Raw genomic sequence first — 15389 nt, 5'->3', positions numbered from 1 at the left:
CTAGACCTGCTATTAACCCCATCAAACAGAAGCATAGCAGACCACTACAAATTTCTCATGTATGCGGATTTAAAAAATGGCTTCTTCTTCTAACATTAGCAACATAAGATTACAAACGAGGCTGTGCAATTGTGGAAGAACCGCTGCCATACGTATTGTCAGAACAATAAGAATGGAAATGAAGGGCGTTTGTGCTTTGTTTGCCTATCAAAATATGTAAGTATGTATTGGAAATTTTAATCCTTTAGTAGTCACAGTAATATTTGTTGTATTCAACTAACTGATTGTCATGCATTGTAGAGTACCACTCCCACTCCCCATTGCAATTACTTCAACTTCGTGGCTGAAGATGATGAAGGCGTTATGTCCACAATCCCTTCCAACACTAGAGCTGGTGATGCTTTAACAGTAGAACACTTCAACGATGTAAGGACGAGGCTTCATGACTTGGGAAATGACCATGGTCGAAGGCTTGAAAGGATAGAAAATATAATCAAAGCGATGGTGTATTTCATTATTTTTTCTAGGGCCTTGCTACATGCCCCTAATTTTTGGCCCCCTAATCCCCCTAAATTTCAAACCAAGGCAAAAAAAAAAAAGGGTAAAAAAAAAATATATATATATATATATATATTTGCCCAAAACGACGTCGTTTGGGGCATTAGGGGGATTAGGGGGGGCATTTTTAGGGGGACAAATCATTTTCCTATTTTCTATCATTGAGAAATGATTTGTCCCCCTAAAAATGCCCCCCCTAATCCCCCTAATGCCCAAAGCAACGTCGTTTTGGGCATGTTTTTTTTTTTGCCTTGTTCTGATTTTTCGGGGGATTAGGGGCCCCCAAATTCGGGGGATGTAGCACAGCCCTTCTATCATTTTGTACTTGATCATGTAACTTTCGTACTTGTTTGTATTTTGGGAAATTGAATGGAAGTTTGTACCAGTTTTTGTTGTATTGTACTTCATTATGTAAGTAATGTTTATGGAATGAATTTTATTATGATGTAACTTATGTAACTTACTTAATAGCTTTGTGGAATGAATTTTATTATGGAATGAATGTACGGAATGAATTTTATAAGTTATTATGATGTGACTTATAATGTTAGTCTGTAATGAATTTTGGGAAACATTGGTGTCATTGTAAGAGCTTTGTGGATGCTATTTGGCAGATCTGTGGACGAATTTTGTGGATGGTATGTGGATTCATTTTTGTGGATGCTCTGTGGATGAATTTTGTGGATGCTTTGTGGATGACTGAATTTTTTCGGTGCATTGTCACTTATCTGTGGCCTGTTTTCTATTGCAGGTTCTCTTATCTGGGTGCATCAATTTTGGTTGTAATGAACAACTTCTGTTATGTGTTGCAGGTTTGTTTGTAATTAACAGATTTGGCAAATCTGTTATCTGTCAACTAGTACCTGTTTGTCACTTATCTGTGGCCTCAACTATTATCTGTTAGCAAGTTGAAAGCAGATGTAGGATGCGTGGTACATTTCTTCACCATCGTGCTGACTTCTTCATTAATGAATATCAATACTCTGTTTCTGCATGGTCTATTGCATATTTTTTTGTTTGAAGGGGAGCTGATTAGTTCATAACAATGCACAATGGGAGAAAAATTGGTAATACACAGGTTGACCCCATGGGGTATGCTTCCACACAACCGTCGTCTTTGAAAAAACAAAACATTTTGTGCCCATATTGATGGTAAGAGTGTATGAGACCGTTGACTGGTTGTGCACAATTTTTGTTTGCAATTACAGCTTGTGATTCCAGTCAATGATTCCGACACTTAAACCTTGTTGTCCATATTGAACGATTCACAAACATGAAGTAATCAACAAAACGTAGGTTAATGATAGTTTCTGATATCGGTCATTGACATTACAAAAAAATTACCTTGTCATCGTACCAACAAAAATCATAAGACAGATTTTAGTCGAGGACGGTGACCCAAAAAAATACCTTCAACAAATCATTTTGATGAAGACGTTAATGCATGCACCGTTGCAATGGTTAGCAGAGTATGACGGTCTGTTAGTTTCTAAGTCGTTTATTTTCGCGCGACGATGCCATCTCACAAGACTACGCTTACTATGTCATACACATGTCCAGGTCTGCTAATCCTCGCTCAAATCAACAACTTCGGAGTCTGAGTAATCTGAAAGGTCAGGGTCCGACACCAGTGCAGGATCCTCCATTATAGCCTTTATCGCAGATGCCGGGTTCGATCCATGTATCTTCGACTCTGCCTTTGCGTCCTCTATCTGTGAGTTCCTAATGAGTCGACGAGTCATTTGATCAACCTCACTTTGCAAACGATGCCTAAGTTGGGAGTCGCTGACATGAGGGAATTGCCGCTGCATTTCAACCGATCGGGCTTTTGTGACCTTCAGAAAAGCACATCGACAGTGGTGTTCACACTGAACTCGTTTGGCAAACAGTGAAACTGGAATTCCAAAATACTTCCCCAGGCAAGCATCTTGTATTGGGGTGCAGTTGTAATCCCGTAGAGGTTCAAAACTCCACAGTGGGAACCCTGTTTCAAAGAAACGTCGATCACCGAAGGAATCAATATACCCACCTGCATAATCCAATTCTGGTGACTTCGGTCGGGAGCTGCCAGCCGTTGCAAGTGATTGTCCACGACCACGTTTACCATGGTGTGCATCCATAGGTGTGAAGCTTCTTGATTGAGTCCAACTTTGTTTTCGCAGGTTCACGAAGAATATATGGACGCAAAAACAAACCCAAATGCAAAGGAAACAACACTGGTTGCAACCTTTTTTGTGGTTGGTTGTAAATGTTAAATTACCTTCAACCCATAGTCATTAATACGTTGGTGGTAGGTTTAAAGACGTGAACACACTTATTGTTGTTTGTTGGCAACAACTACCCAAACTGCGTAAAAGCAACTTAATGACTGCGGGTATTGCATTTAAAGGTTCGGTGCAATTGGAACAGCATATGTATCTGATAAGAGCAATTTTGCTAACCTTTATGGATGAGTAAACATGTAATTGGGTTGGGGCACAAATACAAATGACGAATGTGACTGTATGATGAACTGTGGGTGTGGAAATCAATGACAGTGGGATAGTACTGATGGAAGGTACAATGCATGTGTGTTGGAAATGCCAAATAATGGACGATCAGGGGTACTGAACGCATGACTTGGTGCATGCAAGAAGGAACGAATTTTTGCAAGATGAATTCGGCCAGTTTGAGAAATTAATACGATGTATGTCACAATGCATGAGGTCTTCTGCAAACATACAAGTCATGTACCATATATTACAAATACTTACAGCATAGTGTTGTGTAATATTATGAATCTGTACATTCCTTTAAAAAAGTAGTCAGTAAAATAAACCATACACATATTCCTACAAAATGTCCGATTCGAACAAGATTGAAGCTATTGTTGAAGCTCATGTTGCTCCTGTATTCCAGCAGTTGCAAGCTATCTACGAAAGGCTGAATGAAGTGGACACACGGTTGTCAAGTTTGGAGCGGCAAGTCGGCGCTATCAAGCAGAACGTTGATTGGCTGACCGATGACAAATTGGCGGCGGACGAAGCGAAGTCTGATAAGACAATGGATGAGGACAGTCAGTCAGACAGTACGGACAACTCTTCAGAAGACGCTGCTGATGATGCAGCAGATATGTAGATTTGATTTTTTTTTTTTTTATCCTTCCCTGTAAGCCATGAAAGTTTTTTTTTGGCTGGAGTCATATGTGCTAATGGGCTGATATATAACTTACCTACGAAGAGTATTGAGTTTTCATTCATAATGTGGTTTCTTTCATTTTTGAAAATTAATTTTCCCTTTTTTGTAATTAAATTATAAATTAACTTCGGTAACAAAAGCAGCCATAAATTATATACAGTTACAGTCGCATTCATCCGAACAAGAAACATGCGTAAACAAAACAGTACTAAGTCAGCAGCCACGTCGACATGTTTGATCCATGTTTACATCGACATGTTTGATCCATGTTTACAGTTGGTCCATATTTACATCGTCCAGCAAAAACAATACTGGGGACCCATAATTAACATCCATATTGAAATCAAAGAATAAAAAATTAGTTAAAGTCCTATTGCCACCCAAATTAGTGGCGTACTGGCAGCCCATTCCCATCACTGGCCTAGCTTGTGGCATTGCTCATATGAAGGCAGTCCCGGTACTCTGCGATCTTTGCATTATTGACATCCATAACGATGTCAACCAACAACTTATGACGCACAGAGGGAGTGAACTTTGTCCACAAAAATCGTAAGACAAATCAGTTAAAATTGGAGGACGTACGAGGAAGGATTTGATTGACAAATGGAAATTAAGCGGTACAATGTACCTTGTGTGGACCGGGACTTAAATCAGGTTGCTGCATGAATTTGATGACGAACATCCCACAGTCAAACGTGCTACAAAAATAATTTCACATTAAAGTTGTCGTCAATACGTAATAGGTTCATTAAGTCAGTCATGCAGCTTAGACATTAATGTGAGGGAGGGATTGTGGATTACTCGTCCAGTTGTTGTACTGGCCTCTCGTCTAACATGCAGCGGTGGAAGGTATGCACGTCTGTAACATAATCATTTCCAAAGTGTAGTTGCAGCAAGTCGTGCATAGTTTCAACCTGTTCCACAAGGTTGAAGTTGGTTTACGTAAAGGATGTTCAAGTTTTTTGTAGTGTTCAGAAATGCACCAGAAGGACATACCAAAATTTTAGCTACATTTAGCTTCCTTTTGTTCGGTCGGTTGGATGGGACTGAGTCGAATAGGTAGGCTACACGGTCCACCATATCAATTTTAACGCACAACCAATGCACTCCTCTGTAATTGAAAGGCACGTAAATCTACACGAAAACACAACGGCAGACCTTGTTTAGAGGCCATGCAAACATGTAATGGCTTTCATATTTTCGTTTTAATATAACGGGATGAACATTGATATTACCCTCTGGCATGCATCAATCGCACCAGTGTATCTGTCATGTCCGAAAAATGATGTGACGATATGTTCATGGTCTAGAGGTTGCATATCTTTATTTAGAATCATAGTCTGCATGTGTAATGCGTAAAGGTCATTGACGGAAACATTTGTCAAAATATGTCATACACAATACACAACGTAGCTTTAAACACTTACTTACCGACAGATATACGGGAAAGAACCAATCAGTGTGCCTCCCGTCATTGTTTAAATCCCTCTGTCGATTAGTCAATTGCACCACCACCAAGTTGATTGGCTGGAACATTGTATGCAAGACACAAGGCAAGTTGATTAGAAAGGTTTCTGAGTCAGGGGTACTGAAAAACGCAGATTCATATTTGTGCAGCCAACACTTACAGTGTCGGATAGCCACGACCCTGGTTTGAGCGTGCGCATGTCATGCCGGGTGCCAACTTCACATGCCCGTCCATGAAGATTCATGGAAACAACAATGTCCCTACAAGCAATAAATGATCCTTAGAACGATAGTTATTTCACAGTGGACTGTCATTGAAAATTTGCAAGTAGTAAATGAAACAATACATTTCATTTTTGCTATCGTCAAATACATAGTGAAGAAGTTTTTGTTCCTCCGCCGATAACAACCCTTCGCTGTCCAACATCGTCAACGAGTCCTACAAAAATAAACAGCCAACTAACAGTACACATTTCATAAAAATATTGAAGCTTATATTACAAGATCTGTAGTCATAAAAAAAACGTGAAATGATGTAAAAACTGTGAGCCCCAGAGTTTTCCCAACTTGTGATGTTTGGTGCGGAGTTTGTTAGAAATGTGTACTAACATCTGGCAGCAGTCATAACTGCAAACATGCAATTCTTTAACAACTAGTACAATACAACACAGATGATTGTAAAATTACTGATTCACATTATTGATGTGGGCATGAATTGGGTATTCACAACTTGTGGGGCATTAAAGGCAGTATTTGTACCTTGTTCACGTTGTCCACACCATCAACATCCACAGGTGAACTGCTGTCGTCAACTCCACTATTTGTTTTGCTATCGATGCACAATTGCATATCCCCGACCTCAGTGGCTTGAACTCCACTTCCGCACATTTTTCCTTTTCCTTTTCCTTTTCGTCTTCCCTTTGCACTTCTTCTAACGATTCCAGTTGCTCCCAATGGTTTTCCAAGCTTAGTAGGAGAAGTATGCACATCGCACGCCACGTTCTTCACGCCCACTGACTGAAGGTCAGGACTGTATTTATCTTCAGTTTCATATGTTTCCCCTGGCTGAAGGCCTTCCTTCTTGTTGTTGTCGCCACCTTCTTCGATGTTCAGCTTGTGCCCATCATGCAAATGACTTTTGTCCCTTGCCAAGGTTCCCTTCAAAATATGTTGTTGGTGATCCACCCCTTGTACATCTAAAATATTACACTCCATTGGGTTAACTTCGTCCGATGGTTTGACCACGCCATCCTCATGCGCCTCGACTCCAACAGCAGGGTCCACACCCTGTTTGGCCACGCCTGCCGGTTGCGGTGTAGAGAATATACCTTCAATGAGGTGGTGTAGCATTTGCTTCAGTTCACGTAAATTGGTTTGTTCAGTGAACGGTTCATTGCAGCCCAAACTGAAACGTTGAAGCAGTTGCTTCAGCATGTCCTTCAGTTGAGCAACATTGGAGGAGAGGTTAATGATACACACATCATTGCCTTCCACCTAATTATACATACACATTCGTGAACTTAGTCTTACAAACCATCTTCAAATGATGTGGCTCAACTGTGTGAAAATTGCGTAATGCTTGGATGGATTACCTTGTCATTGCGAACAACTTGCTTGCCTTCGAAATGTCGCAACATCTCCATTAAATCTGTTTGGTTGTGGAGAACTTGCTTCATCATTTCCTTCAGTTCACGAATGTCGGACTCTAAATTGCTCATACGGACTTCATTGTACTGTCCTGTTTGTTGGTTCTCGACATGGCATGCATCCATGTCAGCATCATCGGCGTTACTGTAATCAAACTCCACCTAATCATAGAAACGCATAAATGAAGTCTGACATTGTATGTTGAAGACAAGTGGGTCGATGGTGTGAAATGTGCACAGTGGTAGGAGTGCTTACCGCAATTGTTGGGAAATTTTGCTTCCTTCTGATACGTCGCAGCGTCTCCCGTATTTGGGTATCACCCCAATCATGAAGCCGAGGTGTGGACCGCGTCGTAGTCGAGCTCAGACAAACACAATCAAGGTACAACAGCTGTGGACATTAAGGGGCATACCATAATTAAGTTGTTCTTCCCACAGAAATGAACTATATTCAGTAACAATGACATTCATTATTCTCAATTTTGCAGTGGAACGTACATAGCATACCGATTTTGTTGAGGATGCTGTCAACTTTATAGGCACATATCATGCAATGTTTTTTGGGGAAAAAATTGTATAGCACACCAAGGACTTTATTGATGAAACCAAGAAAAAAATTTTATGTACATGTTCCCCTCTTCACAACGTAGTTTTAATTGGTTCCTCCATTGAGGTTCAGCATACTTTTTGCCCTGTACTCTTTGTTCTTAAATTCATGACGGTAGTCACACAAAATTTATTTCTGCAAGTACCATACTTGGTCAGGAAGAGTGCTGTTTGTCGTACTCACAAAGCAGGTACCATTGTATGTCCCTATCAAGGCCAATTTGTTGAACCATGACAGAACAATGCATGAAACACATGAAGGGGGGAATGGAAAAAAAATTCAAGGTATTGGCATACCATTTGCAGGAAAACACATCCAGTTGCACCGCGATGACCTTTATACTTGCGAACACCGTTGTGAAGGAATTGCAGTGTCAACTTTGCCCAATTACAAGCTCGCATACGATTCACGTCCTTCACGGCATGAATGAACGATGGCTTCAACCCGGTCATTGTGGTAGGACACAACATGGCCCCCAACACGTACAGCGCAAATTTCCGCCGAAACTTGTCCTCCGCACCAGCAGTCTCGGTCAGATAAAGTCTCAACTTGTTCAAAGGAATGACTCCGTTAACAACTCCAACCTCATTGTAGATATTGGGATATGCTTCCAATGACCCAGCCAACTGCACGTCATCGCCTTTACACCGTATTCCCAATAAAACATTAACTGCCTTACACGTGAGCCTGACTTGACAACCATGAACATTCAATGAACTACTGTCAGGATCGAAGTTCTGTACCAACCATGCGCACAAGTCGTGATCTATACGTGTACACTTCATCCCCAGGAGGCCAGCAAACCCAATGTCAATGACTGCCTGCTTTTGTGCTTCGTTGAACCGGTTAACTAGCTCAACAATTGACTTCAATGATATGCGGAGTTGCCTTTTACCCTGCACATTTTTTACCCTTAAATTAATACAAAAATACAACCAACAATGTCAGCAAAGCAGGACCTAGCCAAATGCATTTACGAAAACATGAAGTACGTAATGACCTTTTCAGACTTCGGTGCACATGGTACTACTTTGGCGTGTTCCTCAGCGCTCGCCTTAGCCATTTCGACAAACCTCTTTTTCTCATCAGAGGGGAGTGCCTTCCACCTTTCCCCAATCTCCTTTCTAGTCTTTAACCAAGAAAATGACAGACGTACAAGACAAGTAACAACTATGAGTCCGAAATTACTGTAACTACAACTTTATGCCAAACGCAATCCGCGTGCATTGTTGCTAATTAAATAAGATTGCAAATACAAATAACAGTTGCAGCAAAAAGTCAGCGACAAAACGTAGCTGGACTTTTACAACGAATTGAAATTTACAAAAACAATAGGAAGGTGACATTATTACATGCTACAATCCTACAAACGCGAAACAATCACAAGCCCACTACGACCATTCAATACAACGTGTGGATAGCAGCCCAGCGATGTGTTTCCATCATACTGTATTATAAAGAATACAGATTTCAACACTCACTATTTTTCGTCGAGTGTTGTCTGGCCCTTGCATTTCCTTGAATTGTTGCTGGCTGCATGCAAGCAATGTCAAGCTTATCATCACTAAATGTGAAATATGAATACATATATATATATATATATATGCAAGTTTTTATGTCACGCTGGCCCCGAAATCGGCATAAGACAGCTTTCGTACATCCGGGACTGAATCGACACCAAGTTAAACATTTTTAGACATGCGGAACAAAACCAATTTGAAACATCACAAACTGAACTTCGACGAGGCGCGTAATTTCAGTACGAAATATGTAATTCCAGATTGTCAAAATAAACAACTAGTACCTGTAACAAATGAATGGTGCAACTGGCCGCTTTCGACAAGAGCCAGCGATAGTGTCAGACATTTGGATATGTTGTTCGGCAATTGTCTTCAATCTTTTCCTTCCCCTTATGAAAGAGCAAATCATACAAATTAGATTGAAGGGAAAATTACAGGGGTGGTGTACACATTTTGTCCGTCGTCTAATTTCGATCGATGCACTTTAAACTACCTAAATTGTGACAGTCCATTTCAAATTTCGTGGACATTTTCGGTCAAATTGCTAATGCCGTTTGTCATTTTTAAAACAAAGATTGTAATGTTAATTGATTCAGATTACGTAAGTTCAGTAAAGTTATAAGTTGACTACAACAAAAAGTACAGTTGCCACGTATATGCATATTTTCTGATACAAAACAGTGAAGAGTTGAAATCAAATGGACGTAATTGAAACAAAAGTTCAAAATTGATGGTGCAAAGCGAGGCCATTCAAAATTTGTGCAAAACAAATAACACAAACACAAAAGTACAAGGGCTGCTGTAAGAATTGATCCGGAAAAAAATCAGCGTATTCCTTGGTGATGGATTTCGTTTGTTTACAAACATATGTACGAAACCAACTGGTAGCAAGTCTTTAAGGAGAAAACTAACATTGTTGGTGCGAGGTGACCAATATCCATCAGATGCAATGACGACAACTCCTGCAAAGTATTGCAATCAATATTTACAGGAACACAAACAAACGGCTGCAACATGTGGCTGTTAACCTTAAAATTTTGCATAAACACAGACAACAACACGCAGAATTTCCTAACACATATACAGATTTTGAAACAGACAAAAGAAAGGGCACACATGGAAATTTTGCATTTCGTTCACACAGCTTACAATTAAAACAATTATGTGTACAAGCGATAAATGCATAATTTCACAAATATTCAAGAGGAAGGACTACATTGTGTTTTTCATTTAGGGCTGAAGGACTACACGCACATACTTTTATGAAGGCCCGGTTACAAATGACAAAGAAGCAACTGAACTATTTCATGACGGGGTTAAACAATCAGGACACGATTCTTCTGTGACAGAAATTGGTGCTCATCCTAGGCACAAAAACCAGATGAAACCCCATCCATGAAGTTGAGGGCTTCAATTTCCTACTGAGCAACTTGGTTGCAGAGAATCGAGGTGGCTGCATCATGGCCCATGCTCCATTACCTTTGGGTGGTCAGACAGTGGGCAGATCAGAGAAGAATACTTTTCTGTGGTTGACGTGTCTGTAGGTGAACTCTTTAGGAGGAATCTAAACTGTGCGTGCACATACACTGTGCTCCCATCCGAGGTGATGTTCAACTTCTTAACTACGTTGTTCAGTTCTTCAACTTCACGAACTATCGTAAGGGTGAGGTGAAGAAATTCATAAAAGTCAACAAGCCCAGGCAATTCACGAAGAAAATCTCATTCGTAGAAATGGACAACCTTGCCTGCCATTGCACGCAACTTTTGAATGACGGTTACCTTTCTCTTGGAGTTATCATCTTGCATATATATACAGCAGTTACATTTGAAGAGGAAGGTAGCTGTCATTCATGAGTTGCGGGCTGTTTGAAGTTGATTGAGCGTAGAAATGAAATGCGTACTCTCATTTGTCTTTTTTATGACCTTCGTGCAGAATGAGAATGGATGGGTACGTTAGTAATATTTTTTGGCAGGCAGTGGCAGTCTTGCTTGTTTCATTGTCACATACAATTGATGAAACTTGTTTGTACGCCCGGAAAAGTATTCTTCTCTGATCTGCCCACTGTCTGAGCACCCGAAGGTAATGGAGCATGGGCCAGGATGCAGCCACCTCGATTCTCTGCAACCAAGTTGCTCAGTAGGAAATTGAAGCCCTCAACTTGATGGCTGGCCTTTCCAACAACTTAAGTGGCTGGAGACGATGGCTGAAAACCAATACCTTGTTCCCACCTGAGTCGGACAAGCCTAATAGATTAAGGAAGAAGTTTGCCACTGCCTGCGAACAAATATTACTAACGTACCCATCCATTCTCATTCTGCACGATGGTCATAAAAAAGACAAATGAGAGTACGCATTTCATTTCTACGCTCAATCAACTTCAAACAGCCCGCAACTCATGAATGACAGCTACCTTCCTCTTCAAATGTAACTGCTGTATATATATGCAAGATGATAACTCCAAGAGAAAGGTAACCGTCATTCAAAAGTTGCGTGCAATGGCAGGCAAGGTTATCCATTTCTACGAATGAGATTTTCTTCGTGAATTGCCTGGGCTTGTTGACTTTTATGAATTTCTTCACCTCACCCTTACGACAGTTCGTGAAGTTGAAGAACTGAACAACGTAGTTAAGAAGTTGAACATCACCTCGGATGGGAGCACACTGTATGTGCACGCACAGTTCAGATCCCTCCTAAAGAGTTCACCTACAGACACGTCAACCACAGAAACAGAGGGCATTGACGATGCCCGGATGGACCACATCTTAGAAAAGTTGGATATTAGACAAGGACTGAAGGCAAACTTCTTCCTTAATCTGTTAGGGTTCTCCGACTCAGGTGGGGAGAAGGTATTGGTTTTCAGCCATCGTCTCCGGCCACTTAAGTTGTTGGCAAGGCCAGCATCAAGTTGAGGGCTTCAATTTCCTACTGAGCAACTTGGTTGCAGAGAATCGAGGTGGCTGCATCCTGGCCCATGCTCCATTACCTTCGGGTGCTCAGACAGTGGGCAGATCAGAGAAGAATACTTTTCCGGGCGTACAAACAAGTTTCATCAATTGTATGTGACAATGAAACAAGCAAGACTGCCACTGCCTGCCAAAAAATATTACTAACGTACCCATCCATTCTCATTCTGCACGAAGGTCATAAAAAAGACAAATGAGAGTACGCATTTCATTTCTACGCTCAATGAAGTTCAAACAGCCCGCAACTCATGAATGACAGCTACCTTCCTCTTCAAATGTAACTGCTGTATATATATGCAAGATGATAACTTCAAGAGAAAGGTAACCGTCATTCAAAAGTTGCGTGCAATGACAGGCAAGGTTGTCTATTTCTACAAATTAGATTTTCTTCGTGAATTGCCGGGGCTTGTTGACTTCTCTGAATTTCTTCACCTCACCCTTACGACAGTTCGTGAAGTTGAAGAACTGAACAACTTCGTTAAGCAGTTGAACATCACCTGGGATGGGAGCACACTGTATGTGCACGCACAGTTGAGATCTCTCCTAAAGATTTCACCTACAGACACGTCAACCACAGAAACAGAGGGCATTGACGATGCCCGGATGGACCACATCTTAGAAAAGTTGGATATTAGACAAGGACTGAAGGCAAACTTCTTCCTTAATCTGTTAGGGTTGTCCGACTCAGGTGGGGAGAAGGTATTGGTTTTCAGCCATCGTCTCCGGCCACTTAAGTTGTTGGAAAGGCTAGCCATGAAAGTGAATGCTTCAACTCTTGATTCAGAATTGGGTGTGGGAACGAATAGCTCTCTACAAAATTTGGAAATCGTCATCCTCATTTCAACTCTTTCAATTGCCTTTTCTATGTTTTAAGTTGAATACCGTAAACTATGCATGAACTTCAGCACTGAAAGAAAGAGTTGTTTACTGTGTTACACGGACTCGGGCATGGGTCCCAGGTGCGGTATGCATGTACAGGTCCGACTCATTATATCTTAACCCTACATTCAATGGTACACGGTGTGGGGAAAAAATATCATATTTTTAATCTAATATGTGCCATAAAATGGTACTATATGTAACTCACGGTGTCAAAATCACATTTATAGTAATTTCACAATAATTTGCACATATAATAATTGTGTTTTATACAATTATATAAGAAGTGTCCGTTGAAAAGTATCCGACACATATCCCATACCCTTGTCCGACTCTCAGGTGTCCGACACGGGTATTTGATCTATTTTGAAGAGTCCGTGTACCACAGATTGTTTCTAAACATAAGTTCCGGCAATATAAAATCACCGAGTACAACAAAATTTAAAGCACAATTCAACCGAGTGTGCTACCTGTTGCGGAAACAAGATTAGTCATTGTTTGTTTATCGAGTTTCTTATTTTTACTTTTTTGGGTATTCGAAAAAAAAAATTTGTTTTTCCCGTGCCAACATTACACAAATTTCTTTTAAAGTCTTCTTTCGTTATATATAACCCAACATAACAAGTTCGCCATGTAAATGCAGAACACCTTTTATGCTTGTTGCTAACTACTATCATACCTATGTTCAACTTGCAGCACTGATAGCAGAGGGAAGACTTCCTATTCGGAAGGGAGAAAATACAAAAATCGAGTACAGAACAGTTCCTATTGGGTCCATTTCGGTTAGTAAAGGGAAGAGTTCCTATTCGAATAGCACAAAATACCAAAATGGAGTACAGAACAGTTCCTATTGGGTCGATTTCGGGTTGGGTGTGAAGGTATATGCGAATGATAGAAGACAAACAAGGAGACAGATAATGTACCAGCACGAAATAAAGGAAATACCAACCGGATCAGACGAACCGACGGTGGTGCTCGATTAACCCTTGCGATTGTGCTCCACCGACAAAAATCAACTCAAAAAAAGTATTTACGCATCCACTTCCATGGCTAGCCTTCCCAAGAACTTAAGCTCAGTACTCAAATATTGTTCTCTGTAAAACCCTACAGCTACGGGGAAATGGAACAACGGAGAGACGGGCAGACAGAAAGACAAACAAAGAGAGAGGTCCGAGATGGAAGAGAGACGGACGGGCCGACGGAACTTACACCTCTTCTGAACACTTCGGCAATTTTTAAACTTTTATACTTGTTCTGACAACCTACACCTTTTAATGAAAACTGACATCATTTATAAATTAATTTTCTTCATAAAAGTTACACCTTGGAACTTTATATCTTTACATTACATTAATTTTCTTAGTAAAAGTTACACCTTGGATCTTTTCTAAAAACGAAACATTCAGCTTTAATTCGGATTGGTCTTCTTTGGGAACTTATATCTTTTGTAAAAACGTAACATTCAGCTTCGATGATTGGTCCTTATTTGGGAACTTGTACCTTTTGTAAAAAATCACAAAGTTTACAACTATTCCTAAAGTTTACACCTTTCCTAAAAATTTACACCTCCTCTCGGAAATATTTACAACTTCTTGAAAAATGACACATTTTGTGGAAAAACCTTTTTCGTAAAATTTACACTTATTATTTCAAGTTACACCTTTAGTGAAAAACAAAACTTACATCTTTTCTATGGTCATTTACACCTTCTACGGACAAACATACACCATATTTGAAAAGGTTATACCTTTTGTCAAATAATTTCTTGGTGTGTTTGGTAACGTTTACGTTTTCAGTTTATATTTACAAAAAATTTATAAACTAGTTTTTGTTTATTTTTTGAAAAACATAAACTACAAACGCGTTTCGTAATTGACAAAATGTTTAAAAAAAATTTAAAATATAAAAAAGAGTGAGAAATGGCGAGTGGTGGCAAGTGGCAGCGGAAGACGGTGGTGGAAAGTGGTGACGGTGAGCGGTGGGTGGTGGTGGTGGTGGTGGGTGGGTGATGGTGGCAGGTGGTAGCGAGTGGGTGGTGGTGGTGGTGGTGGTGGCGGCGGGTGGTGGTGGTGGTAGCGGGTAGGTGACGGGTGGTGGTGCTGAGTGGATGGGTAACGGTGATGGGTGGTGGGTGGTAGCAAGTGGGTGGTGGTGGCAGGTGGGTGGTGGATGGGGGGTGGTGGTAGGTGCTAGGTGGTGGCGAGTGGTGATGGTGGGTGGGTGGGTGGATGGGTGACAGCGGCGGGTGGTGGGTGGTAACGAATAGGTGGTGGTGGTGATGGTGGCGGGTGGTGGGTGGTGGTGGCAGGTGGGTGGCGGATAGCGAGTGGTGGCGGGTGGTGATGGTGGGTGGGTGGGTGACGGTGGCGGGTGGTGGTGGTGGTGGTGGCGGCGGGTGGTGGTGGCATGTGGGTGGCGGATGGCGGATGGCGGGTGGTGGTGGGTGGTGGCGGGTAGGTGACGGATGGTGGTGGTGGTGGTGGGTGGGTGGGTGGGTGGGTGACGGTGGCGGGTGATAGGTGGTAACGAGTGGGTGGTGGTAGTGGCGGGTGGCGGGTGGTGGTGGCAGGT

Source organism: Camellia sinensis, unplaced genomic scaffold (genome assembly GCF_055761805.1).
Source record: "Camellia sinensis isolate YWXY unplaced genomic scaffold, ASM5576180v1 Unanchor3, whole genome shotgun sequence".
In the NCBI taxonomy this organism is placed as follows: domain Eukaryota; kingdom Viridiplantae; phylum Streptophyta; class Magnoliopsida; order Ericales; family Theaceae; genus Camellia; species Camellia sinensis.
This window is presented reverse-complemented; position numbering follows the sequence as displayed.